The following is a 26864-nucleotide window of genomic DNA, read 5'->3' on the forward strand; positions in this document are numbered from 1 at the left end:
TGTACATCAATATTTCCATATCTCCATGAAATACTGCAGTCTTGGGTGTGCAGTTGCCTTTTTGCACAAGTACGTTAGATAACCACCATCTCTTCTAGTAATACCTATGTTCTTTTCTACACTACTCATTTACTGGGAAAGTTCTCCATTAACTGCAAAATTTAGCCTCCAAGTGCATGACCTTGCATTTTGTGTTGTAGCAGTTTGTTTTGTTTCCACTAGTTCAATCACCAAGGTCATTCATTGTTTTTCCATATGACATCCCACTGCAGCTGTGTTGATGATGCTGCCTAGTTTTGTTAAACCAGCTGAACCAATAAGCTTATTTTCTCTTCTTTGCCAAAGAGTAAGATCAATCCCAAGAATAACTCCCAAAGAAATCTACTAGTAGACACTATTCAATTTGACACTCTCCTGTTTGGTACTACCTGCTACCATTTCCCTCATTCTGCTCTGGAAAATATCATTTTGTCTATGTGCTTAGCAATGTGTAGCAAAATTTTTCTGCTAGTCAGTCCCTGAAAGCTCTCTACTTAATTATCCATTTTATGAACTCTGTTAGCACCTGCCCCTCAAAGAAAGAGCAAATGATTTTCATTTCAAACTTCTGACCTCTTCAGTTCTGTTGTCTTGGTTAACTAGGTGTCTTAATTTACCAAAATTTGCCTTATGAAATCAAGAGGTTTAGATACAAACCAGCTTTTTTTTTTTTTTTCTTTCCATACAATTTACCCCAAATCAACTTTAGGATCGTTTTCTATAACCAGTTTTTCTATACTCTCCTCAAACTGTAACTCCCAGTCTAAAATAGCATCATTTCATGTTGGTTTAGTGATATTTTGCTGAGAAAAGCTGTCAGCTATGACATTCAGCTATATTTGGGGCCCTGCCACCATTAATAACATTTGTTCTCTAACCTACTAAACCAACTAAGTAAAAAGAAAAGGCGAATAGCTTTTTGCCACCTTAGTGAGTTGAAGTGACTTATGTGTCAGCCAGGCACCAAAGCCCCCACAAAGACAGCACAGAAGAGAATGCAGCCTGAAGGAGGAGAGAATGACTCCATTTCAGCAGGAGGGAGTTATTGCAGGAACCTAAGCTTCTCATCTTACCATAACCTATCCTTGGAGTGGCATCTGTGTATGTATTCGTATATATAAAGAAAATTCCCTATTCTTTCTAAATCCAATTTCTTTGTAGATTTTCATTAGAAGATCTCAAAAACTGTTTGATAAGAAATCTTAATTAAGTACTGGATTTGTTGAATCAAACCTTTTCTAGTTTCTTAAACAAAAACTTTCTACTTAAGCGGTTGAAGATCTCCTGTGGCATTTGTAAGAACAGTGTTGAAAGAGCAAGCTTCAGTATACCTTCACCTTTGTTTCTTTCCAATAAATCTGGCATGTGGTATTCCTTTATTATCCTGGTATCTCTCATACTGAGGAACTTGAATAAGAGCAGGCTCCACAAGGTTTAGTGTATGGTTTTATCACAGGCAAGTTGCTGCATGATAGAGCTGCAGTAGTCTTGTCCTCTCCTCATTGACTGGCTATAAATTTGTGTCACCTTTCTGTGCTGACATGAGCATTCATGCGGCTAAAAATTGGTCAATTTTCGTTTGGACCAATACATTGATCTCACTGTATGTGCAATCAGATGAGTGATAGTGCCAGATAAGGGGGTGCAGTGGGAAGTACAGGGGAATAATGTATATCCCATTTTTGAAACATCACTGATAGCCTGCATAAATCAAAGTGATGCTACATATATGAAAAGGAATGAGTAGGTTTTGACTGGTGATCTGGCTTCTGCCTTATCTCAGTAAGATCCACAATGTAGTTTTTACTTAGTTACTAGAATTGTTTAGAGCTGTCTGAGAGAAAAAAACAAACTTGAAAAACATGAAATTGTGAAGTGAATTTTATTTCATAACACTTAAATTTGATCAGTTTTAAAAACATTTTTAATAAATTTCTTGTAGCAAATTTAATTTAAAATTCAAATTATTTAAGGTCATAATAAGATTCTCTTACTGCAAATCACTGTGATGATAGTTTTGACAATATTTTGACATATACTTCACAGGCAAAAATTAGAGAAAAGAGTCTTTTTTTGTGAACCTTTTCATTTTCAAAGCAAAGCCATTTTTCTTCAGTTTCATTTAGTGTCTGAGGCTGTTCTAGCAATGAGCAAAAATGCTTTTTTAGGAAACTTGTCCTTTCCTGTTGGATGAGGACTGTGCCATAGTCACCACTACCTTCAGATTGGATTATTGCACTGCGCTTTTATCTGCTAAAAGGCCATTTGGAAAAATGAGTTAGGGCAGGACACAGTCAGGACATTTACTAGAGGATCTTTCCATCAGAGCTTTGTTAGAGTATAAAGTAAATGGGAGAGTATCCTAAACAGCACTGTCCCTACCTTGCTGTCCCTGACTCAAAATATGTGCCACAAGAGCTTTGCAAATGGGAAGGATCCAAACTGACTTTCCACAAAGACAAGACTGTGTGATGAGACTCCTTACTGACCTTACCATTTCTTCCTTTAGAAAGACTACAAAACAGAACCTTGACTTGTGACCAGGAAACTAAAATTCTTGTTCTTCAAACATCTGTCATCATACTGCAGTCTCTTTTTCACATACCCAAAATTTTTCTTCTTTCTTTGTTGCATTAACCAGTCCTCAATCCTTAGTTTCAGTCTCTTCACTGGTGCACCACCACCTCCAATGATGAATCTGTTGTGGTCTTCTCTTTATTTCAGTGGTCCTTCAAAGGTCCATCATCTCCTTTTAACCTTCTAGCATCCCTTAAGGCACCTTCCCTTCAATCTCTTGCTCTTACTCTCAAACTGTAATTTTCTTTTACAAACTTTACTTCATTTTGTTCTAAACCATTCTTGCTCATCATAAATAAATAAGTTATACATGAAAAATAATCAAAGCAATAGTAAGTTTACAAAGTCAAATGTTTAGAGGTTAGGAAATGCAACATTTCCTACATGCCCATGCAACAGTTGGCTTTTTAATGACATATCTAACAGGTCAAAGGAAGTGATTATCCCACTCTGTACTAGTGTGGCTTCACCCTGAGTACTGTCTGCAGTATTGCACTCCGTAACACAAGAATGATATAAAAATATTGCAGTGTGTTCAAAGGAGGGCAACAAAGATGGTAAGGGGACTAGAGGGTTTGACAGTGAAGGGGTTGTTCAGCACAGAGGAGAGTGAGGGGTACTGACCTCATTGCTGTCCACAAGTACTTCATGAGTGGGAGCAGAGAGGGAGGTGCTGATCTCTCTGGTGTCTGGTGAGAGGACAGAAGGGAATGGCTTAAAGCTGTGTTGGGATAAGTTCAGATCAGATATTAAAAAGTTTTTCCCTGAAAGGGTGGTCAAGCACTGTAACAAGCTCCCCAGGGAAGTGCTCATGGTCCCAAACATGTAGGTGTTCAAGAAGGATTTGGACAATACCCTTATATACATGGTTTAACTTTTAGGTTGTCCTATGTGGAGTCAGGAGTTGTACTTGATAATCCTCCTGAGTCCCTTCCAACTCAGCATATTTTACTATTCTATGGTTCTTTTGACACTTATCACTAGCATGTGACAGCCTCACAAACCTTACTCTGTTTATCCCCATTTTATACAAAGAAAACATTTGACATTATATTAATGTCAAAAATATGTGTTATTTTGGCTGCCTGTTTTGGGTGGCTATGTTTGTCAAGTTTATGGCGTTTAATTTAGCGCTTCATTTGGTAATCACATGTGACATCAACTTTGCTTGCAGTTGAGAAGTCTCCAGAGCATGAGGCTGGGTACCCGGAAAGTGAAAAATACCTATTTCTCATTGTGTCTCCCAAAGCTGCATTAAATAAGTTTCAGCCTCACACAGGATCCCTTGAAATAATATAAAGAGAGAATCCAGTTGCTCAGGAGATATTCTTCTGTCCAAAAAACATAACTAACTTTTTCTTCTTGAAATCATCTGCCTGAGTCACTGCACTGTGTAGCTTTTGTACTAAGTGAGGAAAGGGCATACAATCAACAGGCTACTTCATGTCTTCTATGTCTTCTTTTTACACTGAACACTAGGTATCCTGTGTAATGGAGTAAGGAATGGCCTGTGGTACAAATAGTATGGGATCTCACAGATAAAAGACTATCATAATACATATATTCCAGGAGTTTAAATTAAGTTTTCACAAGCAACCTGAGTTTGAGTGCTCTTTAATTTTTGCGTGTTTTAGTCTCTGTATTCTTAAAACTTTCCAAACTACTTTTAGGAGGTAACTTTCTAAAAGGCAATCCAGAAAAACAACCATCAGAAATTCTGCCTTGTTGAAGTAAATTATATATATGTCCTAACTTCCAGTTTGAGAATGCATATCCTGGCACATTTGAGGCTTATATCCTAGTCCCCTGTCTCTTTGAAACCTTGTTCTAGCTCCCGTCCTTTCCTTATCTCTGTAATCATTCAGTCCCCTCAAGTATATCTTCTCACATTTATGTACTCCAGCAGCTCTTCCCCACTGGGTGAAGAACCTTTTTGTGCTATCCAACCCAAACCTCCCCTGACACAGCTTCATGCTGTTTCCTTCAGTTCTATGGCTGGTCACTAGAGAGAAGAGATCAGCACTGTGAGGAGGTCTCCCCTAAGTCTCAGGAAGAGGTAGAACTTTAATGTAGCACATGAGACAGGAAGCTTACAACCAGATAACCTAGAGGAGAAAGTTTCGTCTGAACTTGAAGTATTGTTTATGGTAAATCCCTTTACAACAATGCCAAATGCCATAAATTCTAGTTCTATGCAGTTTGTAGACCTTTAATTTAATGGAAAATTGTCAACAGATACATGTTACTGGTTTAAAAAATGGAATATTTGACTCTAGTTTTGTTACCATCTTTCAGGGGCTCTATCCTGGCCAGTGCTATTTGGATCACAGTGAAATATGATTCTTCAGCACTGTTTTTGTAGGCAAGAAAACCATTATAGTCCTTAGAACAAAATGTTAAAAGGTTCTAGGGAAGTTATATGACAATTGTACTTGGTGAAGTTATGGTCCAGTACTGCGGTGACCATTGACTGTTTACAATAGTCTCTGTACTTACTTATTCTAAATCTCCAGCTTTTGGATGTCTGAAGAAAGCAAAGCCAATCTGTAGTGAGAGACACCATTGTACTGAGAAGCTCATGTGACTTTAGTTTTGTACAAATCCTAACTTTATTTAACATTTCTCCCATGGGAAATTTATGCTTGGTAGTACTAGAGCTCCTAAATGTGGAGGTCAGACATAACAGAACAAAAGAAAGGCACAGGCTGCATTGGAACTACTTATCAAGCTTTGGTATGAATTCTTCATGACTACAAATGTTTTAATCACTTTTTTTTTCCCTTAAAGTTATAATGTAACTCGCATGGGAATTAATTCTGAGGAAGTCTGTCATTCTGTGTTGATTAGGCACCCGAAGGTCTATTCTAGATTCATTCAGTAGAGGAGACACAATAGCACTTTCTGGCTTTCTGTCAGTGAAACCATCCTGGATACCCTTATTTCAATAATAGGGCCCAGGTAGTTTAACTAGGATCAAGAATTAAGAAGACAAATGGAAAAATATCCTGTGACACTTAAAGTAAATGTAGTCTAATCAGTTTGGCAGAGGAAGACAGATGATTTTCATGTTACTGTTTATTTAGATGTGATTATACATAAGTAGATGTCACATCAAGAAACCAGTGAGAAAGAAATTCAGAATGTAGAACTGCTAGAGAACAGTTATCATCCCTTTCTTGTTCTTCTGCTATAAAAGAAAAATTAAATTGTTCTATATTCATCAGAATATGTATCTTTTTATTTCTTTGGAAAAAGGTGGGATTGTGTCAAGAAATAACTGACTTTATTATCAATTTTTCTTCTGGAGGAAACAAATCAACACCCAGAGTTGTTGGGAAACCCACTGACTAAACAGAGGTATTGTATTTTCCACTAAGCAGCTTTGTGTTGTTGGTTTTGTTGTTTGTAGCAATTACATATTTCAGAGAGCTTTTCAAGCGTGATTAAATCCTATTATAAGCATAGCAGGAAAAACTTGTGTTTTATTTACAAAGAACAGTTAATGGTAGTTGACCAGTTATTTCTCCCGAATCAAGTTGCATTTCTTACCTTGATTTTCCTCCGGCAACACACAGCAAGCGGCTTAATTTTCTTCACATTAACCCAGATGCAAACTCAGATAGATATTTTACAATAACTATTTTACAATAGTTTTACTGGACTGATTCAGATATTTTTTGTGTGGATTAATGAGTGCATTCAGAAATTGTTGCAGTTCTGTATCGTCTGTCACTGATGGGAATATCATAATCACAATAGATGTATAAATACAATGTGATTCTTTCAGAATTAAAATGAAACTATTTTACTAGAGGTAGAAGCAGAGAGGTAAACAGGAATTTGGATGGTACAAATTAAATTAACATCAAACCTTTCACTTGTATATTGTAAGAGATGCACTTCTGTAATAAACTTTTCTCAGTATATGGAGTAAAAAAGTCAAAAGTGTTTTAATTTTCTTTCTTTCATTGTCTCAGAGGAGGGTTCAGAAGCTTCATAGAATTCCTACCACTCCCAATTGCCTCAGTTCTAGAAATCCTAAAGCAGGTGTTTCTTGGGCATTGATGACTTTTAAATTTCAGACTAGATATGGATCATTTAAAGAAAAATGTAGAGAAATGGCAGCATTTTCCTGTTTTAGTGTTCTCACTTTCCAATTATTACTTAGAAGTTGATGTACTGAATATTCCCAGTTATGTCCCAGCTGAGGTAGTGGTTTTCTTTTATGTTTGGCATTGGCCCAGGGAACCATGATTACTCTTCTTTGCTATAAAATGAAGGAATCATGTACCATTTGATAGTAAGTGATTGCAAAATATTCAAGTATGTTCATCATTTAAAAAAACACTCCAGAGAAAAAGAGAATTAGTTAACTTTTTAGAAAAAAAATCACTATGAAGTTTTCTGCATAGCACAGGACTTTTAAATGTAGGAATGCAATACTGCTTGAATAGGGAGCAGAACTAATCCAGTATATTTTGCATTATAGAGAAAGAAACATAAAAATTAAGTACTTGGAGAGTTCTCCATTTATATGCAAGTTTAATAATACTGTCTTGAGGTCAACCTTCTTTGCCTAAAATACCCTTGAGAAGCATTATTCTGAGTCTAGCAAAAGCCAATGGAAACTGAAAGCAGTTATAAGTACCATTTGAAATTAAAACACTTAAAACCATATATGTATTAATAGCTGAAAATATTTGCACCTATTATTTCTCAACAAGCAATAGAACATGCAAATAGGCCACAGCAAAACCCACAGGTTTTCACTGTAAGCAAAGAAGATGTTGAACTCAGGAGGACAGAACTGTAAAAGGATTTAGCACATTAGGTAGTCAGTCAAGTGTATGTCCACTGACAAAGATAAAAGGAAGCAAAGAAAATTCTAGTGTATGGAGAGAGCTGGGGTGATCTGGTCAAAAACAAGTGCCACTACAGGGGCAGAAAGCAGATCTCAAGAATACCAGTAAGAACTCAAGAGCAAAAGTCAGGATCATGATTACAATTGAAATGCAAAGAACAGCAAAGAATTCCAGTGCTCGTGAAATGTATGAGGTAGATCTCCTTTAAATACAGAGGCAAGCTCTATGATCAGCTTCTAAATTGTCTGCTTGTCAAGACTTGCTGTGATCAGCTGCAGAGCTATTAGCCCAGAAAGTGACTCTCAGAGCAATCTGACTGGAGGAGACAACAGGATGTAAGCTTTAACACATTGATGCTACTTGGATTTCTCAGTGGCACATGTGAACAACAGCAGCTCTCGGCTGCATGCAGCTGAGTGTGGTTTTACAGGGAATAGAGCAAAGTGTTTAAAACCAAACAAAGTAGAAGTTCTACTGTGCACACGTGGCAATATTTCCACCTGAATATGAGGAAGAACTTCTTTACTATGCAGGTGACTGAGCACTGGGCCAGGTTGTCCAGCGAGGTTGTGGAGTCTCCCACACTGGAGATATTCAAGAACCATCTGGATACAACCCTGTGCAATGTGCTCTAGGAAGACACTGCTTGAGCAGGGAGGTTGGACCAGATAACCCACTGTGGTCCCTTCCAACCGCACCTGTTCTATGATTCTGTGAATACCACTGAAAACATTAATTCCATCAATGAAAAGCTGGTTTTAGACATTTTGACTATATAGTACAATTTGTTAAAGTTTGTTTCTGGGAATTTTATTCATTGAAGCAGCTCCATTTCCTAACACAGGAGCAGAACAGCTAAATTCAAATGAAACATTATACAGTAGAGAAAAAAATGAGTTGGTCTCAGCTGAAGTTTCCAGTTGTCATTACGTTTTTTACTCTAAAATGATCATTTAATATCATAGTACATTTTTGAATATCACTTGTCATCTTCCTCTGGAGGCAAGAAAAGCAGTATTTTTAAATATCTTAGGATGATACTGAAGGCTTCTATATTTTTCAATCTAAAGCTCTTAGCTGTGTAGAACCCAACCATGTTTGCATTGACAAGAAGTTCTGAGAACTGGAAAAATATCACCTGTATGGATATGGAACACCAGTATGGATATGGAAAGCAACTTACATTATAGGTAACATCTACAAATTTTAATTTTCAGGGTTGGAGATAGCACCTTTGTTGAGTGATAGCTGGATCCAGGTGGCCTCTTTTATCCACCACATGATAGACAGAGCCCACCTCAGCAGGGATGCTAATGTGAGACTGGGAGGGAAGCTAGGAACAGTGCAACATGGACCTTTCACCCTTATCTGTAATCAAAAAAAAAAAGGAATATATGGAATGGCAGGTGTCTAATTAGATAAACAAATATTTTCAAACACTTGGTCATAAAGGTACAGAGATGAAAAGTAATGACCAACAGAATAATGGACTTCTCACATGTTTGCCATTGGTGATGGCAGGTGAGATTATCAAGATTCACTAGAAGCAGCTCCTCTGTTGTGTATGGCACAAATGGAATTCTGTGGAAACAAAGAGATGCAATGTGAAATCAAAAGTGTGCTAGTGCTAATACAGATGTTATTATAGTGAGAAAAAGAACTTGCTCAAGTGAACAACTTACTACATCTTTATTTGCTTAAAATTATAATTTATAGTATACCAAAGATAGTGTGAAGCACCAGAACAATTATTCCCGGGAAATTTACCACTGTGAGTAGTAAAAATGACAATCATTACACACATAGCCTAGTATCTATCTTCTGCAAATAGAAACTACAAAGTCAAGGAGAATCACAACCATGATACATGTAAAAGAAACTGTCTTGCACCTCTGGGAATGGCTAATTACTCTGCAGCAGTCTGTGCACACTGAGTGATCAGAAGGGGTCAGCATGTGACAGTGTGCCATACCAGCTCTATTTAGAACATCAGACAAATATTCTGGGACTTTTCAGATACTGATCAGAGGATGAATAATTAATTCCATTTCAACTACTGTGCATTTCAACTACTGTAGTTTTAGGTGCAAAAGGTGTCTGAAATAGTCTTCAGTATTCTCTGCAAAGAAGTGTAAATAATGAAAGTAATAAGGCCCACAAAGAAGAATTCCCTGAACAGACAATAGGTGTCAATGGCTCAGTTCACATATGAGGAGTTCCAGCTGCTTTTGGAGGAAATGGTATCAAAGTGACACATCAGCCTCTTACCCTCTTGCCATTAATGGATTAGTGAAATGATTCATTCAGCCATTTGAGAAAGCAATCTGTGCTCCCATTCCTGCATAGCAGTAAGCTAGCTAGCTCAGGATAGTTACCCACATCATAATCTTCTGTCTGTAGAAACATACTCTATCAATACTGTTTGCAGGACTTAAGACCTCACCAGAATGTCCTAATCCTTAATGTACAGGATACTGAAAATAAATATTATGACTGAACAGTTACAGCTAAAAACATCAGAGCAAGCAGTTTTCATTAGGAAAAAATGTATTTTGGAGGCAGTTTGGAAAGGTGGAGTAATTAGGACAGAGACTGATCCTATCCTCTGCTTCACTAGGCTGAAATCTCATAGAACTAATTAGGCTGTGGAGAAGACATGGAATGATAAGGCTAAAAGAGTCTTGTAGCCCACTGCTTTAGCCCAATGCAAAATGAATTATATCTTTAACATTCTCGGACTGCTCTTTAAAACTTTAGCTTGTTTTTAAACAACTTCTACCACCTCATGAATTTTATTCCAACACTTCAATACCTTCAACATTCAAAAGTTTTCTCTAACATCCAATTTGAATTTTTCTTGCTTTTTCAGAACAAATGTAAACAGACTATATTCCTAATTTCTTTCAATCTGTACTTTCTGCAGCTCTAGTAATTCTTTTGATTTTCTTTGGACTCTTGCCAGTTGATGCATGACTTTTTTTCAGTGCCATGAATTGAACACAGCATTGTATCAGAAGAGTCTTCAGAGCCATACAATGTGTGCTTATTTCCTGTGTCTTGTAGACTGTATTCCTGTTTATTCATCCCACTATTGCTAGGGTTTTTTGCAACACCATTGTATTTTGGCAATACACCAGGAGTCTCACATCGTTCTTTGCATAACAGTCACCTGAGCACTTTATTGTTCTCCATCCTACATATGATTATTTTTGCCTGAAAGTAGCATCTTTTCCCTGTTGAGTTATAGCCTTTTTTTTCCTCCAGATGATTTCTCTCATTTACTTTTTTGAATTCTAATCCTGACTAAACACAGCTAAAATCTCTCCCATTTTTGTGCAAGGCTGGATTATCTGTTTAACTACTCAGGTACTTTTTGAAATATTGAACAATATTGGACCCTGTCCCTGCAGGACGCCAATTAATATGCTGTCCACTCTCCCACTTGTACAGAGAACAGTCAATAATGACACTATTAGTATAGTTTTGCATTACAGTAGTTTCATCTTGGTCATGTATCTCCAGGTTATTTATCAGGCTTTCACATACAGGAATATCAAAACTATTACTTAAGTCAGTATACAAAACATCAACCAGTTCTTCATCTGTAAGACCCACTAACCAGACACAGGAGACAATTGAACTAGCTTGCTATGATTTGGTTTGTGTTGGCTGTAACTTTTTTCTTTCTGATTCTTATAAGTAGTTTGTTCCAGCATTTTTACAGGAAAAGACTGTTTGGTTTATATTTCCCAGATTTATCTTTCCCCCATTTTAAATGCTTTCCTTTTTCTAATTACTTTTTAGGATTTGTCAAAGATAGCTGATAAGTACTTTACCCATATCCTAGACTGAGGTTTCTCAGGTTCAGGCAGTTTGAGAGCACACAACTCAAAGTATTTTCTTATCTATACTTTCTTATTCTTGGCTGAGTACTTACTCCTTTAACTATGGGCCTTTTGCTACCATCTGATTGCAACTGACCTGGGTGGTGGAAGCTGATGTGAAAAAAAGGTGTTAAACTATTAGATGTCTTGATAACTTTCTTGTGTATTGATCAGTGGGCTAATTCTTTTCATGATATTCATGCTATTGCTAATGTATTTAAATACTTTTTGTGCACTTTGGCCTTTCTGATTTTTGTGCCTTCATATTTATGCCATATATTTTTATTTCTTCCCTGGTAATTTGGCCTGCTTTGCAGTTTCTCTGTGTTTCCTTGTTGCTTAAGAAGAACTCATGGTTTAACCAGATTGGTCTCTTTGTACATTTACTGTCTTTCCTACACAATAAAAGAGTTCACATTTTTGTATGTACGTTATTAAGGAACTGGTAGTTTGTCCAATGTATGCTTGTTTTTACTTTCTCAAAGATCCTCAGTTCCTGTTTTCTAGTCTCTTCTTCCTAGGTGTTCTCCTAACTTGCCATTTTCAACCAGTTCCTCTGTTGGTTAAAAATGTATCTTGTAGAAGCTTCCTACAAGGTGCTTTCTCCTGCTTTATCAAAAAGTCTTCACAAACTGAACAGTCTGTGTCCCACTCTTTTTCCAACAAATAATAAGCTTAAGTAATAATCTACATTGCTATCAAATAGTTTCTCCAGATCATTTGTCTACAATTAGATACAAATTTGGTTTACTGATCTATAATAAGTTCCCACAGTGGTGACACCCATTCATATTTCCTTTATTCTTTGTACAAAGATCTTCAGCATAAGATGTCCCTCTACTACCTGTAGTATTGCTTATTTCCTTATCTGTGTCCTTTTACAACAGGTTTTACCCCGTTAGTATTCTAGCTCCATGAAAAACAATACAATCTGTTACTCCATTTTGATTATAATTTGAATCATGTACTAGGATTTAAAGGTCTTTAAACACAGTCATTTAGAACAGTATTTAAGTAGAAAAGTGAGGAATGGGGGTGTTCATCTCCTAAGCATCAGGTGAAGACTGAAGATTCATGAGTGCTTGTACTAACCATGAACACTCAGGGTTTCTGTTTATTTGAAGTTATCCTCATCATCCTGTAAATTTTTATGCTGCAAAGACTCAGAATTTTCCTTACTCCTTCTTATGCTTCAGTGGGGATCAGCAATTTCTCAGCCTAAAAGACTTGTCTGACAAATCCCAGTGCACTCTCCATACATTTTTGGGGCCCTTGAAGCAGTCAAGGTATATCAGGACAAGGGGTTCCAGTTAGCTTTGCTGTGGGTTCTCTGCTGGAGTAGTGGTGGCAGGTGTTGCCTTCCCCACTATTCTGGCAAGAACAGTATCATAAAATCATGGAATATCCTGAAATGGAAGGAAACCACAAGGATCACTGAAGTCCAACTCCTGGCCGTGCACAGGACAACCCCAAGAATCACACCAAGTGCCTAAGCACCAACTCTGTTACCTACTCCCAGACAGGCCTAATGGGGATCCCCCTCGGGGGATGACTCCTCTCAGAAACAATGAAGTGACTACAGGAATACTTATCTCCTTCAGAGAAGCAGGAGGAGCAGGAACAGGTATGCATAGACAATACTCTGTAGCCAAGCTATGCATGTGTCTTAGTCTGAAAGAAGTTATCTGTGACTTCTTTTGTCTGTTCCGGAGTTTCTTCACTAAGTTGTAGTTTCTGGTCACTTTTCTTATTTAGGCTGGGAGATTACACACCCTCAGTCAGTCATATATAATTCATGATTGCAGTATTTCATTCACTACCACATGACCAGAAATTTGCTTTTTAAATACAAGTCCAAGATTTTTTTTTTAAACAATATTGTTCCAGGAGGTAGACAGCAGGCACTAGGATATAATATGTATGCTTTAATCTTACCCTAGATAAAGTTAAATCTCAATGTCCTAGAAAAACTCTAGAATGCATTATTCAGATCAGGTAGATTTTCTACCATGCTATTTGTTAGGCTAAGAATCAGATACTAAAATAGACATTGAATAAGCAACTGATTTTCAAATGTGATATCTGACACTTCCTAATGAACTTACTGGCAGCTGTAAATTACTGTTGCCCCAAATCAAACTATATATTTAGAAACTTAAATGTGGATAGAATATACTAATTCTAGATTTCCATTAGAAAACTGACAATTTTGGGGAGATCGTACAATTTTGTGACCGTACAATTACCACACACCAAAAACTCCTTCACCCTGAGATTAAACAATGGACTTTCCATGTGATACATTCTATTGTGAGAAAGAAACTCTGCTTGAAACTGTCCCTATTTAAGTAATTTTCATAGTGCTTTAGCTCAGAATAATTCTTGTTAATAATCTTTATACAGTGCAACTGAAATTGTTACTTGGGTGCTTTCATCAACACTACAAACCAAACCAAAACATACAAATTAAATCCAGATGTTGGTTTCTGAAGACACACTTTCTCTGCTTGATTGTCAGTGAGCGGACAGAGCTGAGATCCACTTTTTGACCTTTGATGACATTATGCACACAAAGAGGTGCTAGGCAATAGTTCACAAAGGTAGCACCTCTCTTGGAGAGTTTGCAGGCTTTCAGATGAGTTACAACAAAGAGGAAGTTGCTCAAAACTTGTTCATTGGTCAGCTTGAGCAATGCATTTCTGCACATGCCCCAGTTGGTGACTAGTTTATTATACAGAGGCCATCTGATATTAGCATGTCAGGTTCTCTCTCAGGGGTGTAATTTTTACCATGGTAATTAGTCCTAGGTAACCTTCGGGCAACCTTCCCCCCTTCTCCCCCATATCCCTGGACAGGTGGTGATTCATCTTTGATGTTAACATGCCATTGTCGTTCTTGTGGTATCTTGTGATTCTCCACTTTGAGGACCACGGTATTGGATCAAAACCATTGAAGTCAGGTGATGCAGTCCTGACTCATACACACCCCCCACCCCACCCCCTGTAATATAGAAATAGATCGCTCTGAAGTAGCGGATGCTGAGATCTAGGTACTACAAGGTATTTGGCTGTCACACTGTAGTGGCTATAGTCCTATATAACTTGAATATTTTAGGTTGAAGCAGTTTTAAACCACACGCCCGTGCTGCGCCAGGATTTTTTTTTCTCCATCATCTGGAATTCAAAACTGGTCTGTCCAACTTTTCAAGTCAAACAAATTAAATAAAAAAATACAGGACTAAAGATAGAATATAGATGAAAGCTTGATTGTGCTGGTAACAGTTCTACAGCTGTAACGGTACACAGTTTCTATAGGTAAGAATGAATCTATTGAACCAATTGAACTGCATATTTATCTACAGTCAGCAACAATGTATTCTAGTGAAGTAATGAAAACTGGGAGGCATGTACCAGATCCATCTGAGTAAATGAAGATGTAATATTTTGCTACTTAACAGTCAATTAAGTAACCACAGTTACTTTTTACTTTGCAGTTACTCCCAGTCAGTATCTGGAAGGTGAGTAGAAGTGGATTGGTAATTGTAACTAAGAAGAAATGTGTAACTTTGAAAGCCATGTTGTCTGGAACACTGGTATTTGGGATACTAGGTATGTACACTGGTTTGTCTTTCTAAGTAGATGGATAGTTTTGTGACCAGTTCCATATAGATCTTTAAATCTGCTGAATAGAGACAAATGGAAAGGCAGAACACATGCTCCTATAAAAATGTCAACGTTGACAGCAGCTCTAGTCTCCAAGAAAAAGCAGGCTGATGAATGTTCTTCCTTCACCATTATTTCACTGTGTAGCACAACTAGCTGACAATGTAGTGGTGATCTCTAAACCACTTTTGACTGTAATTCATGTCATTCTACATCAAATAACTTTGCATATCAAGAAGACCTCTGTAATTTCTGAAGGTATTTTTTCACTGAAACTTCATTCAAGCTTGATCTCTCTGTACCATTTATCCATTAATTTAAGTTACCTGGAGAGCAAGTTTTGCATTTCTATGTCTTTCCACAAGTTTAGAAAAAGAATATTAGTTGCCTTTGATGGCCTTACCGCACTCCTCTGTATAAAGTGAGCTTTTCCCATACTTCTCCAATGTACTCAGTTTTCCTTTTTGTAGTGTTTGCTCCTCTGATCCTCAAACATATCTGTTAGGAAAAGTAAAAGATTCATACCGGAATATGGAATATATATTTTTAATTCTTTAATGAACCAAAGCTTTTATCACACTCTCAAAAGGATTTGCATCTGAGGATGCTGGATAGGTTTCCCTGGAGTGATTTTGAAATCCACAAATAATGTTTTATAACAGGAAATACAGTGCTTCTCACAGGCAGCTCTTCTCTAGATTAAACAATCACACTGTCTGGATGGACTGCAATCTGTGTTCACAGATTTATGTGTATTTTTCACCCATTTTGCACAGTATGGTCTTCTGAAAGTTCACTTGGCAAGAAACAGTTCTTAGTAAGTATAAAGTGTGAAATCTGACAATAAAGTTTTAAATTAAACCCAGCATTTTTCAGCCGACATTCTGGCAACTGCTGCCTTACTAAACTGTATCAATTTATAGCCAATATTATGTGTAGTCTTACAGACATGTCCACCACCATTTTTTCAGAGCAACACACTCCCAGCCACTGAGATACCAGGTATCACAAGGCAATAATGGATGGGCAGGGATGACTGCAACACCTTTGCTGAAGATATGGTGAATGTGGTCCATAAAAAGGAATAAATTGAAAAAGAAACAGACAAATGACATTATTATCTTTCAAATAAATTGTTCATTGGATAAGTGTCCTGTAAGAACAAATACACATTGGGGAATCCGTCCAAGTCACCATCAAGGTAAGTGATGCTTAGTCCTGTTGGCAGAGGGGATCCTGTCTTGGGAGACAGCTCTTGGTCCTGACATGTCCAGGCATAAACAGATGGATCGGAGTAGAGTGAACCTCTATTTACTATATACATAAGAGAGAGAATACACTTATTAATATTTCAATGCTCTCTTCTTGTGTACAAATCAGTTATAGGATTGTGTAAATCAATTACTTAGCCCACAAGTTAAAACTGATTGCACTGAAGGTTATCTATGCCATGTGTAGGCTTATTCCTAAATTTTGCCCTAATATGGAGATGAGGATTGTTCAGACTCCTGCACTATTGAAAACCACTGGGACCTCTATCACTACCAGCATCATAGGCAGGGATGTGCTCTGTTGGACGACCATTTCCCAGTACTCCCAGAGGCGAAGGCACACCCTGTGCAGAGGTTGAAGCTGCAATGTTCAGCGCCCTCTTTAAAAATGGCATCCAGTTCCCATAGTTCTCAACGGGAATGAAGCCACCGTCGCCCCCAGACCTCCATTTGGAGAGTGTGGTGGCTTTGTGGCCAGAGGGTGGGCTGGGCTTGCCAGTGTGGCAGGACTGTGAGCTTGATCCATTGGGAACAATGGCGCGGGGCTGGAAAATGGCAGAACAAAACACATCAGCCTGCGATCTCAGGAAGAAGAGAAGGCATTGTGGAAGGGATCAATTATTCATGAGTTTCTCACAGGCGACTTTATGTGCCCGCCTCTGCTGATGGATAAACCTCCAGTTATAGTGGAAAATAAAGTAATAATTAGACAAGGAGTTTGATCATGAGTGCTAAATAAGTATTTTAAAAGGTAACCCATGGTAGCACATTTTCTAAAAAAATGATACGAGATTAGAATAAAAAATGTGCAATGCTATGCAAGGCTATAGGGATGTAAAATAAAGGAGAGAATTGCACATGTTTTGTAATACACACATGAAAATGCATGAAAGTAATTACCACTTCAAAATCAACCTGGCCACTTACTGCAAGTGCAGCTAGATCTCTTGCTGCTTGTGTAGCCCAGCTCCTCCTCCCAACTCATTCTGCTGTCCACTCCAATACTGCCAATTTTTGTCCTTATTGCAGCATTTTTTTCTTTTAACACTGTTCATCCTTCTGTATTTTATGGGAACATTCACTGATTCCTGGAGTGGAGGGTACTCGTCTACAGCCCATGCTAGAGATAATAGCTTCAGCCCTCAATGTATTTTGGTATTTTGGCCAGCCATCTCCCCATCATCCAGCATTCTGTCTTGGGCATCTCCCACTAGCAGCAGAAACCAGAAGCAGTGAGGGTGATGTTGCCATGCTAATAAATGAAGACTTTCATCCTTTCAGTGCTCTTGCTCTGCAGGTTGACACATACTGGTTCCTTACACTGGTCGCTGTAAGAGCAGAAGACCCTTCCATAAGATTTATTATGAGGAGATCAAGGCTTATTTCGCTTAGGAAGACTTTCCTGCCTGGAAGAGGCAACTTTCCCAGAGACAGTTTTAGGTGTTTTCTCCTCCTGCATTCCAGGAGAAAACCCTCCCTGGTATGAGAAAAGGACAAGTCTTTGCAGACATGTTTGAAGGTCCCCACAGAGGAGGGGCCAGGGACGTTAAAAGCCCTAAGAAGAACAGGGGGCATGTCTTTCCCCAGGCCCAGTGTTTGAAATGCCATTAAGGTTAATATTCTTTAAGTCTAGTGTTCTTGATTTTGGAAATAAATTTTCCTACAAGTCTTCCACTGCCTGGCATTTTGGGGGTACCATGATGTTTTCTTACTTCACAGTCATGCATTTTCTTTCTTCTTCCTTCCACATAAGGGCAGATTATGTTGCATTTGGTTCTCTATCATCTGTGTTCTAGACTTGGCCTTATCTATCTTGATAGTTTGGCTGGATGCCACTGTTCTCCAGTTATTTTCCTTTCTATCTCTATTATTGACCTGTATCTGTAGCTTTCTCCTGTAACTCATATGACAGTACAGCTTGGAAAGATGCCTTTTGCCATTTTTCAGTGTAACAAAGTGACAGTTGGACTCACCAGATGCTTAGTTGTGTGTACCTAACATCAGGTCTGTTTCTCTGATTATAGCAGAGTCCCCTTTGCCTTATCTTAACTGAAATATAATCTTCCTGATTCTTCTGCTATTCTTAACTGAAAATAGGGAAACTGTTCTCTAGTCAGTCTTACCAAGTCAAAGCTAATCAAAGCTAATCAGTTTAGTCCCTGAAAGAATGCACCTTGATGGCTCAAAATTGCCTAACAGCACTCCAGGTCTCTACTTAGCATTTGATATTCAGTCTTGCAGCTGCCTTTATGACCAATTTTGCCTGTGCTCAAATTCTATCCAGTGCAAAACCATTTACATTCTGCCACAATGCGTGGTACCTTGTCGAAGTGTGACCACCAGCCAGGTTTAGGTGACCTAACCCAGGACCAATCATATAAAGATTCCACTTGGTCATGTGAGAAAGGAAGAGGAAAAATAAACACAAGGAGATGATTATTTCCTAATTTCTTTTGATCTGTGAGAAATACCGAGAAAGGATGCATTATTTGACACAGAGAGCTCAGGTAAAAGTCATCAAGTTATTGAGTTACTATAAGCAACCTTCTCTCACCAGGAATAGCAGGCTCAGGGATAGCAGTATCCCTTCACAGCTGGACCCCAGCCAGTCTATTTTCCCTCTCCATTGATGCCTGACACATCTTAGAAAGTGTGTGCACATATCTGAGGACACGCTCCTCACTGTGTTCTACATCCATCACATTCAGCACAGTGTGCCAGGATTGGGCTAGTTTGAGAAAAATTATCTCAAGAGTTCTGGTTGCAGTTCTCCACTGAGTATCCACCAAATAAGTTCCTCTGCAAAAAGCTGAATTAGCGACTGTAACCCTATAGTTTCAGGTTTAATTATGTTCAAAGGAATTGGACACAGGACTTTGGACATTCTAGGAACCTGGAATGCCACTGGGTTCCAGGTGCTTCTGCATCATCACATTATTTTCAAATTTCATGCTATTTCCCATATATACTAATAGAGGCATTCATCCCTAGCCAGTAGGCACACATCCTTGGCTAGGATCAGGCACGTGTGTGTCCCACTGTGCAAACACTCTGGGCTGATAGGTTTGCATGTAGTTTGCTTTGTACATTGTACATGGCAAAATAGGTTGCGTGGACAATGCTTTTGGGAGGCATCAAGTGGTCATGTGAGCTGATTTGCAGAGTTGTGGCAGGGGTATCTACATTTAATTTTTTTTTTTACTCTTTCCAGTCCTGTTCCTACAAAGCAGGATATTTGGTCCCTTGCTGGATAAAAAGAAATGACCACAGTGTCCCAATTTTTCTCAGAATTGGAACACCTAATGAACATCACTTGCTTTGGGGATTTGTCCTGCTCACATTCCTGCCATAGGATATCTGGGATTTTGTGTGTGATAATATGCTACTAATCTTGGGAATTTATACTTGAAGAGTTCCTTTCATTTGAGAATTCAGAGTGCTAAAAAATTAATTCATATTACATTACATTACCCTTGTGAAGCAAATAAACATTTTCCCCAGTGAGGAAACGGAGATATTAAGAAGATCAAGATTTTGCAGTCTGTATGCCTTATAGACACCTATATAAAAAATGGCCTTATTTTTGCAAGTAGTAAGTATTTAAGGCTTCCACTGATTTTAGTCTCTAGCTTTTGTCACGTGCTTTTGAAAATAGTCACTTAAATAAATGGCCCTGGGACACAAGATGATGTGTTAAATGTGTTCACATAAAGTATCTGCCTTTGTTTGGTCTGACATCCAACCAGAAACCCTAGTTTAATTCCCTTTACAGTCCTTAATATTAGGAAAAAACATAACAAGGAAAAAAACAAACCACACCCCAAACCAAAAAGGAGCTTATATATCTGTCTCATCTAGAAGCTGGTAAAATGTGCTGTTTATATCTTAAATTTCTATATGGGAGAGCCCAATTCCTAACAGATTTCTTCACTGCTGTGCAATGAAGCAACCTTGCTACACTACAGATTTAACCAGTGACTTGCAGTAGCTGTCATCCAGTGTGAGTAGCACCGAGGACCTGTGGGAGCAGCTTATTCTGTCCTGGAACTAATCAGTCACTGGTGCGGGGAAGCACTCAGGGCAACAGTTCCTTGCTACTAGGCTTCAATGGGATTCCAACAGGAATAGAAGCTGGCTGGCTACAGGAGGGTTGTCTTTAAGTGCAAGAGGTTTTCTTTGAGACTGTGCTATCACTGCAAGGCTGCCTGACTTGCAGGCATGTAGAGCAGTTTATTGTATTTGTTTGCTGAATGAGCTAAACTGCCCTTTCATTTACTTTGAGATTAAAGCTTGCTTGAGAGAATAACCGGGGAACGTGTGGACTTCTTTATTCTGGTCTGAAAAGAGATAAAATGGGCTATACCAGACTATTACCAGGCTACAACACTGGGGGAAAAAAGTGGGTCTACATTAAAGTTTTCACTGGGCTAAAAGATTGTTGTTAATTTTACTATCATAAATGTGTTACATTTCTCAGCTGCCTGCCTGGTAGCTGAGCTACCTTTCTTGAGAAGATAATCTTACCTTAATCCTAAAATGAGCTGGGAGCAAGAAATATGTGCTTCTGTCTCATTTGCTTGAGTTTAGCCTACTATTTTAGCTCAAGTCCACTTTGATGGGCAATGTACCTGAAAGCTGGCAAGATTTGCACAAAAGATGGCTGACACAGAGATAGAAAAATTTTAAACTTCAGCAAAATCTCCTCAAATTCCTCAAGTGAGGGTGTCACAGGGACAGACTCTTTGTCATGCTCATGAAGATGGATATCTCCAAATTCCAAATATGGACGGAGATGTATGTATGGCCAGTCTTCACGAACGAAGATTTGGGAAGGGTCTTTACCCTTCGAGCCTGCGCAGTGGATTTTTTAGGTGAGATACAGTGTGCGCTGAGCTGAGCCCACCCTTTAATCCTAAGGTTCATCTGCCGGGGCCGAGCAAGCTTGGACGGTGGCAGTGAGGTCCTCAGGACGTAGGTTTGTTTAGTGACCTTCTCTTAGATGGATGGCCTTACAGGGCTGACGAGCTCCATCTGCCCGGGGGAGTGCCCTGACCGGGAATCGAACCCGGGCCGCGGCGGTGAAAGCGCCGCATCCTAACCACTAGACCACCAGGGGGCCGGAGATAGTACTTCAAAGAGTGTTTCTTCCCTCCCTTCAGGTGAAAGGAAGCCTTTAACAGATGCTGTTTGAGATGAGGATGGAATGGTAATACCATATTTATTAACTACCAATGCCTGCTAAATAACCTTTCACTTGCTCCTCTTCTCCTTCTCCCTTTATTCTTTTAGCTGGATTAGTTCTCCCATTCTGTTCACATGTGGCAAATTATAAGCAGCAGAGTAACGTGTTAAAAAAAACCTGCAGTAAGAAATAAAACCGGGACAATAAGAAATGTCAGGGGAAAGAATGGAGCAGAGGTTCTACAGACCATTGGAAGTGCTGCTGCTGGGCGTAGCCACACTCGTACAACCTAGATTCTCAGAGTTTTACAAAACCAATAAATATCTAGAAAATGTTAAAATCTGATCTAAGTGTGGTATAACTTTAGACATACACCTGAACTAACAAATACCAAATAGCAATTATAGCAAGTTAAAAACAACTTAATGCCAGCTTACATAATATGAGATTAAACTTAATTTTCTGATATCAATTTTAATTCATCAACATTGAGATAATTGAGATTTTTTTTTTGTAACAGTAAAACTGTACATCTGCTATTTACATCTACTTCCTAGACAGGTCAACACTTTTCTCAAAAAAAATTTGGTATCCGCTACCTGTCAAAGATAGTACAATGAATGAGACAGGCCTTGAGGCTTCTCTGTTATGCCAGTTCCTGAATTCCTGTGTGTTATACTACAGACAAACCATATTCTACCTTAAAAAAAATAATTGAAGTTAAATATTAAAAAGTGTGTCAAAACAATGTTTCAATTCACCAAACTTGTTCATTATTTCATAACTTTTGATTAGGTAAAATTTTTAGGTTATTGAGTTTTCAGGATGGTAAAATATTTTGACCTGTAGAAAATGCTCAAGGATTATAAATACTATTTCTTGTCTAGCTGTAAGAATCGTTGACAGATATGAGTGAGATCAAAGAGGTTTAGGTAAAAGTATTACATGAACTACTGAAAACTGAGTTCATACACTCCTAATTCAGTTTAAACTTCTTCTCTTGCCAAACACAAAACCCAATCCTAGAACTGGAAAGCAAAAATAAAGACCACAAAGTATGTTTCATACCTTTCTAGATCATAGTCACTCTTCAGATTACAGAACATTTTCAGCCCCAGTGGCATTGTGGAAGAGCGAGTCAATTCACAGAGAAATAGCCTTATGTTCCAGCCTGAAAGGAAAATCAAAAGAAGAAATTACTGCACAAAGAAGAATCGTGTAAGAAAACTTACAGAATATGTTAGCTAATCGAGAGGATACAAATAATCAAATGAAGGAAATGTATTTCGTTACAGATTGTAAGAGAGATGATTTGAAGTAAAAGACAACAAAAACCCCAACCATTGGCCATGTACCACATCCTACTGAATCCCCAATTGAAGCTCTATTTCCTGATGTGCTGACAGCACATCAAATGATTGTTTAGAGATAAATTAAGGGCTGAATATATTTGGGGAATGCTTTAGGGCTTTAACTTCCTGCTTGCCCTAGTATTTAACTGTCACTCTTGCACAGAACAGGCAAAGACAACATGCTGAAAAATATTCAAAAAGGAATGCATTGTATGCTTTGGTTATATTAGTGGAGAAAGTAGCTTTGGAAAAGTCAGGTAACTTTTGTCGAGCTTAAAAGTCCATCTGGCAAGTACGCCTTCACAGACAAATCTGTTTTCTTGTAGTTTCAGTCTTTGTTTCCTTGAGACCAATGTTGTTTTAAAGAATAATGCTGACTACACATACACGGTTAATTCTGAAATACTGGTCTTAATTCACATTAAAAAATCTATTAATATGGCATGCATTTAGGTGGCTACTAACCATATTAAGTTAGGATTTATAGATTTTATAAATGTGATTCATATACACTTCAATCCATGTAAAAGCAATAAATCTATGTGGTTGAATTATACTATTAAGAAATGAGGACAGAGAAAGGAGGGTTTCTCATCAAGTTTAAAAATAGAAAATCCAAACCGTGCTGTCCATCTGGGACCAATAAGATAATATTATTGTAGGTTTTTCATCTTTATTTTCGCTTGGATTATTCTATTAAAGTTCTAGCGATAATTCCAGTATTTGTCACCAGATGGCACTGACACGATACTCGTAACCACTCTTAATACTGGATTAGTAACATAATGAGGTCATCTTCAGATGATTACAAAGTATGCATCACTATTTCAGATTGCATTAAGGAATGTTCCTCCACGCTGCTATGTTTATACCATCAGGCTCACTGGCATAGCTATGACAGCTAGTATTTTTAATATTCTTAGCCAACTGAACCTTGTAAGAAAAGCTCAGTAGTGGAGACCAGTACCTACCTACCAAGCTTAATTTGTTCCGATCCTACCATGAGAAAAACTGAAGGTAAACGCTGCCTTTAATGGCAAGAGATGAAGAGCAGCAGCAGCTCCCACCTAGGTCAGGTCATGCACAGAGGTGTACCTCAGTTCCCTAGCCTTGCACTTCGGAATAGGATCCCAGTCTCAGGCCATCAACCACTACCTGTCCCACTCCATTCTTTTTCAGTGCAGAATTTTCTGCTTTCCCTTGTTTCCCTTCTCCTCTCACGTGGATCAACCTCTTCCATGCCCTAATTTACCTCTCAGTTCTAGTGCTCCCTGATACATTCTGTCATGATCTACCACTGTAGCTTGAATTACAAGTACTGATCCTAACTGTGACTCATTGCAGATTTTAGGAAGCAAAAAGAAATAAGCCGGGATTGCAGAGATGTGTTGAGCAGTAAGCTACAATTGCCTTTAGAGAAGCCAGCTTCACCACTAACACAGCTGTCAGGACTGCAGTGTTGGCATCCAGGCAATCACTTTGAAGTTGTTCAAGGGTAAATACAAATAGTTTGGGATTTTTATTCGCAGATCAAGATGTGTAGCATTTACAAGTTTGCAGCATAAAAAGCTGTCATGGCTTTCTCTTAGAGGTCTGATGCCTCCCTGATTTTCAGCAGGATGCTGATAGTTGGTAGAAAAGTAATGCTATGATATAGAAAATTAAAAGCTAGGACAATTGCTTCTGTCTGTGTCTCATATGGCACATAGCTAGATGGTGTGTGTTTTGGCAAAACACTCAAATCTCTTGACAGCATGAACACTTTAGCATACAGCAAACCGAACTTTTCTCTGTAGCAGACAAAATGAAAAATATCAGTGATTTTCAAAATTTTGCTCCTGTTTTCTGCTCAGATTACAGAGTGAAAACAAATGACCATGTGATCATAATTGTTACTCCCCCACTCTTCTGCAATTACTTTCATGTAGTTCAACTGTATTAAAAATATTAAATATAACAATAGCAAACTTACAGAGAGTGGCTGGAGCAGTCTAGCAGAACTCTTCCCATTATATGAATTGGAATTAGTAAAGTCATAAAAATGTCAGTGGATGTTTACAACAGAAGGAAAGCATTGGAACAAGAACTTCAAGAGTCTCATTTTGTTTACTTTCAAAATGTTTACTTATTAACTGGTGGGAGTGGCAAGGTGTGACAGTAAGGGTGGGCAGGTGGGCAGTAAGGGAGATGAACTGTCTGGGGCTGTTCTGATGAATAAGTAGAATGTGAAGTGATATGTAAATGAACATGAGGAAGTGACTGAGCATAGCAGATAACGAGTTCTTTTTGTACATTAACCTTAAATGTTTGACTGTGGGGCATGTGCAAATAGCTCCTCCACAAAAAAGTTTAAACAGGGCATGTAGGTGCATTATGATTATACTGTGAATCTGACTAATGAAGATAATGCATGAATCCATGAGCACACAACAAAATAGATATATTTTCAAATACACTAATGATTTTCTTGGTTTTGGGGAATTTTATTGCTCTATTTTACTGCACTATCATTTTCTATTGAGACATTGTTTCAGCCAAGGAAAGGTAAGAATAGTGTGGAATTTGTAAACACTCCTTGCTCCTCCTATTGACTTTTTTATAATATACATGAATTTATGGTTGTATATTTAGATAGTTACAGCTTTTACTACTAACCTGATTTGGAAATCAGTGTTTGAAAACCATGACAATTTTATTACATGGCACTGGCAAAAACTTATCAAGCAGATAACTTCACATCTCCCTTTTCTCATCTACTGATGAACATACCTCTACAATGTATAGCCACATAATTTCTAACATATGTTTCACTCCCTTTACACGTTTACCCATTTTAGAAAGTTACTGGTTTGTTGTAAGTTAGTTCTTTTCTGTCTTAACACTTGTTATTGAATCCTAAATATATCACAAACCATACCTCTTTGGTCAGTCAAGATGATTAAGCTTTAGGGACTTTAATACCTCCCTCATGTTCCTATACTGCCTGACTTCCTGCCTTTGCTATGAGTAGATATTCTTCCTCTACTGATTTTCAGAGCTTTAAATCTAGGTTTAGCTTGATGTCCTACATCTGTGAGTCTGCTTCAGGAAGAGGTGGGCTGATAAAGCTGGGAACTTGTTTTTCTCAGGGTCCTGGTACAAGATTAGAGACAGGAGGAAAAGAACTGAGATCTTTTTTGTACCTCAAATGGAAAAACAAGACAGAGGAACTGAAATATTCCCCAATAGACAAGGAAACCCCTGAGCAACAGATTCATGCCCATTGTAGAATTAACTTGTTCTTGAATATCATGCTTAATATTGGTTTCTCCAAAGAACAGTATATGCCATGCACTAGCTGAAGTAACTATTAACATCATGAGACGATTTGGACTTTTTCAGTGCTATCATTGTACTAATGAAACAAATAATATGGTTATTTTCTCCTTAAGTCTTGCTGTACTGTCCAGGAGTTCCCCTATGTGATGCAGTGCTACATGGACACCTAAAGTGCTTATGCAACTATGTTAGCAATTACTGAGCCAAGAATGGATTATCAGGCTTTCTATGAGGCAGCTAACAAACTAATGAGCTCTTTGTCTGATGAAACTATGCTCCCATTGAACTACTGTTTGAAGCACACAGATCAAACCAGGCAACTGGGCATCTCGCAGGTGAGCAGGAGAGCAAACTATAGTCTTGTGCTGCAAATGAGAGATATATGTAGTCTTTGCTACAAGAAGGGGTGCCCAAGGAAGGATACGTTTGGCTTCACACCTCTCAGAAGAAAGTCACCCCCTTTATAATGAAAGCTGTTGCCCTGTAAGAAGTTGTTCCAGAAGCAGCAGACATAACAAGGCCTCTCTTCACTGAGATTTGTCTCCTACATCTGCCTCAGTGTACATTTTTCCTGTCCTGTCCATCTGCAGGTCCTCCCATGCTCCACCGCAGTGCCCGGGTGGTCCTTCCTGCCCTGCATCAGAAATAGTGTGGCCAGCAGGACTAGAGAAGTGATTGTCCCCCTGTACTTGGCACTGGTGAAGCCACACCTTGAGT

At 38.3% G+C, this 26864-nt stretch overlaps 1 non-coding gene across 1 annotated transcript; it reads right to left on the reverse strand.

Moving 5' to 3' along the window:
• Positions 1–21339: 21339 nt before the first annotated feature.
• On the reverse strand, positions 21340–21411 carry TRNAE-UUC. Its single transcript has one exon. It is a non-coding gene; the product is annotated as a tRNA-Glu (tRNA).
• Between the last annotated feature and the right edge of the window lie 5453 nt (positions 21412–26864).

Source organism: Chiroxiphia lanceolata, chromosome 2, assembly GCF_009829145.1.
Source record: "Chiroxiphia lanceolata isolate bChiLan1 chromosome 2, bChiLan1.pri, whole genome shotgun sequence".
In the NCBI taxonomy this organism is placed as follows: domain Eukaryota; kingdom Metazoa; phylum Chordata; class Aves; order Passeriformes; family Pipridae; genus Chiroxiphia; species Chiroxiphia lanceolata.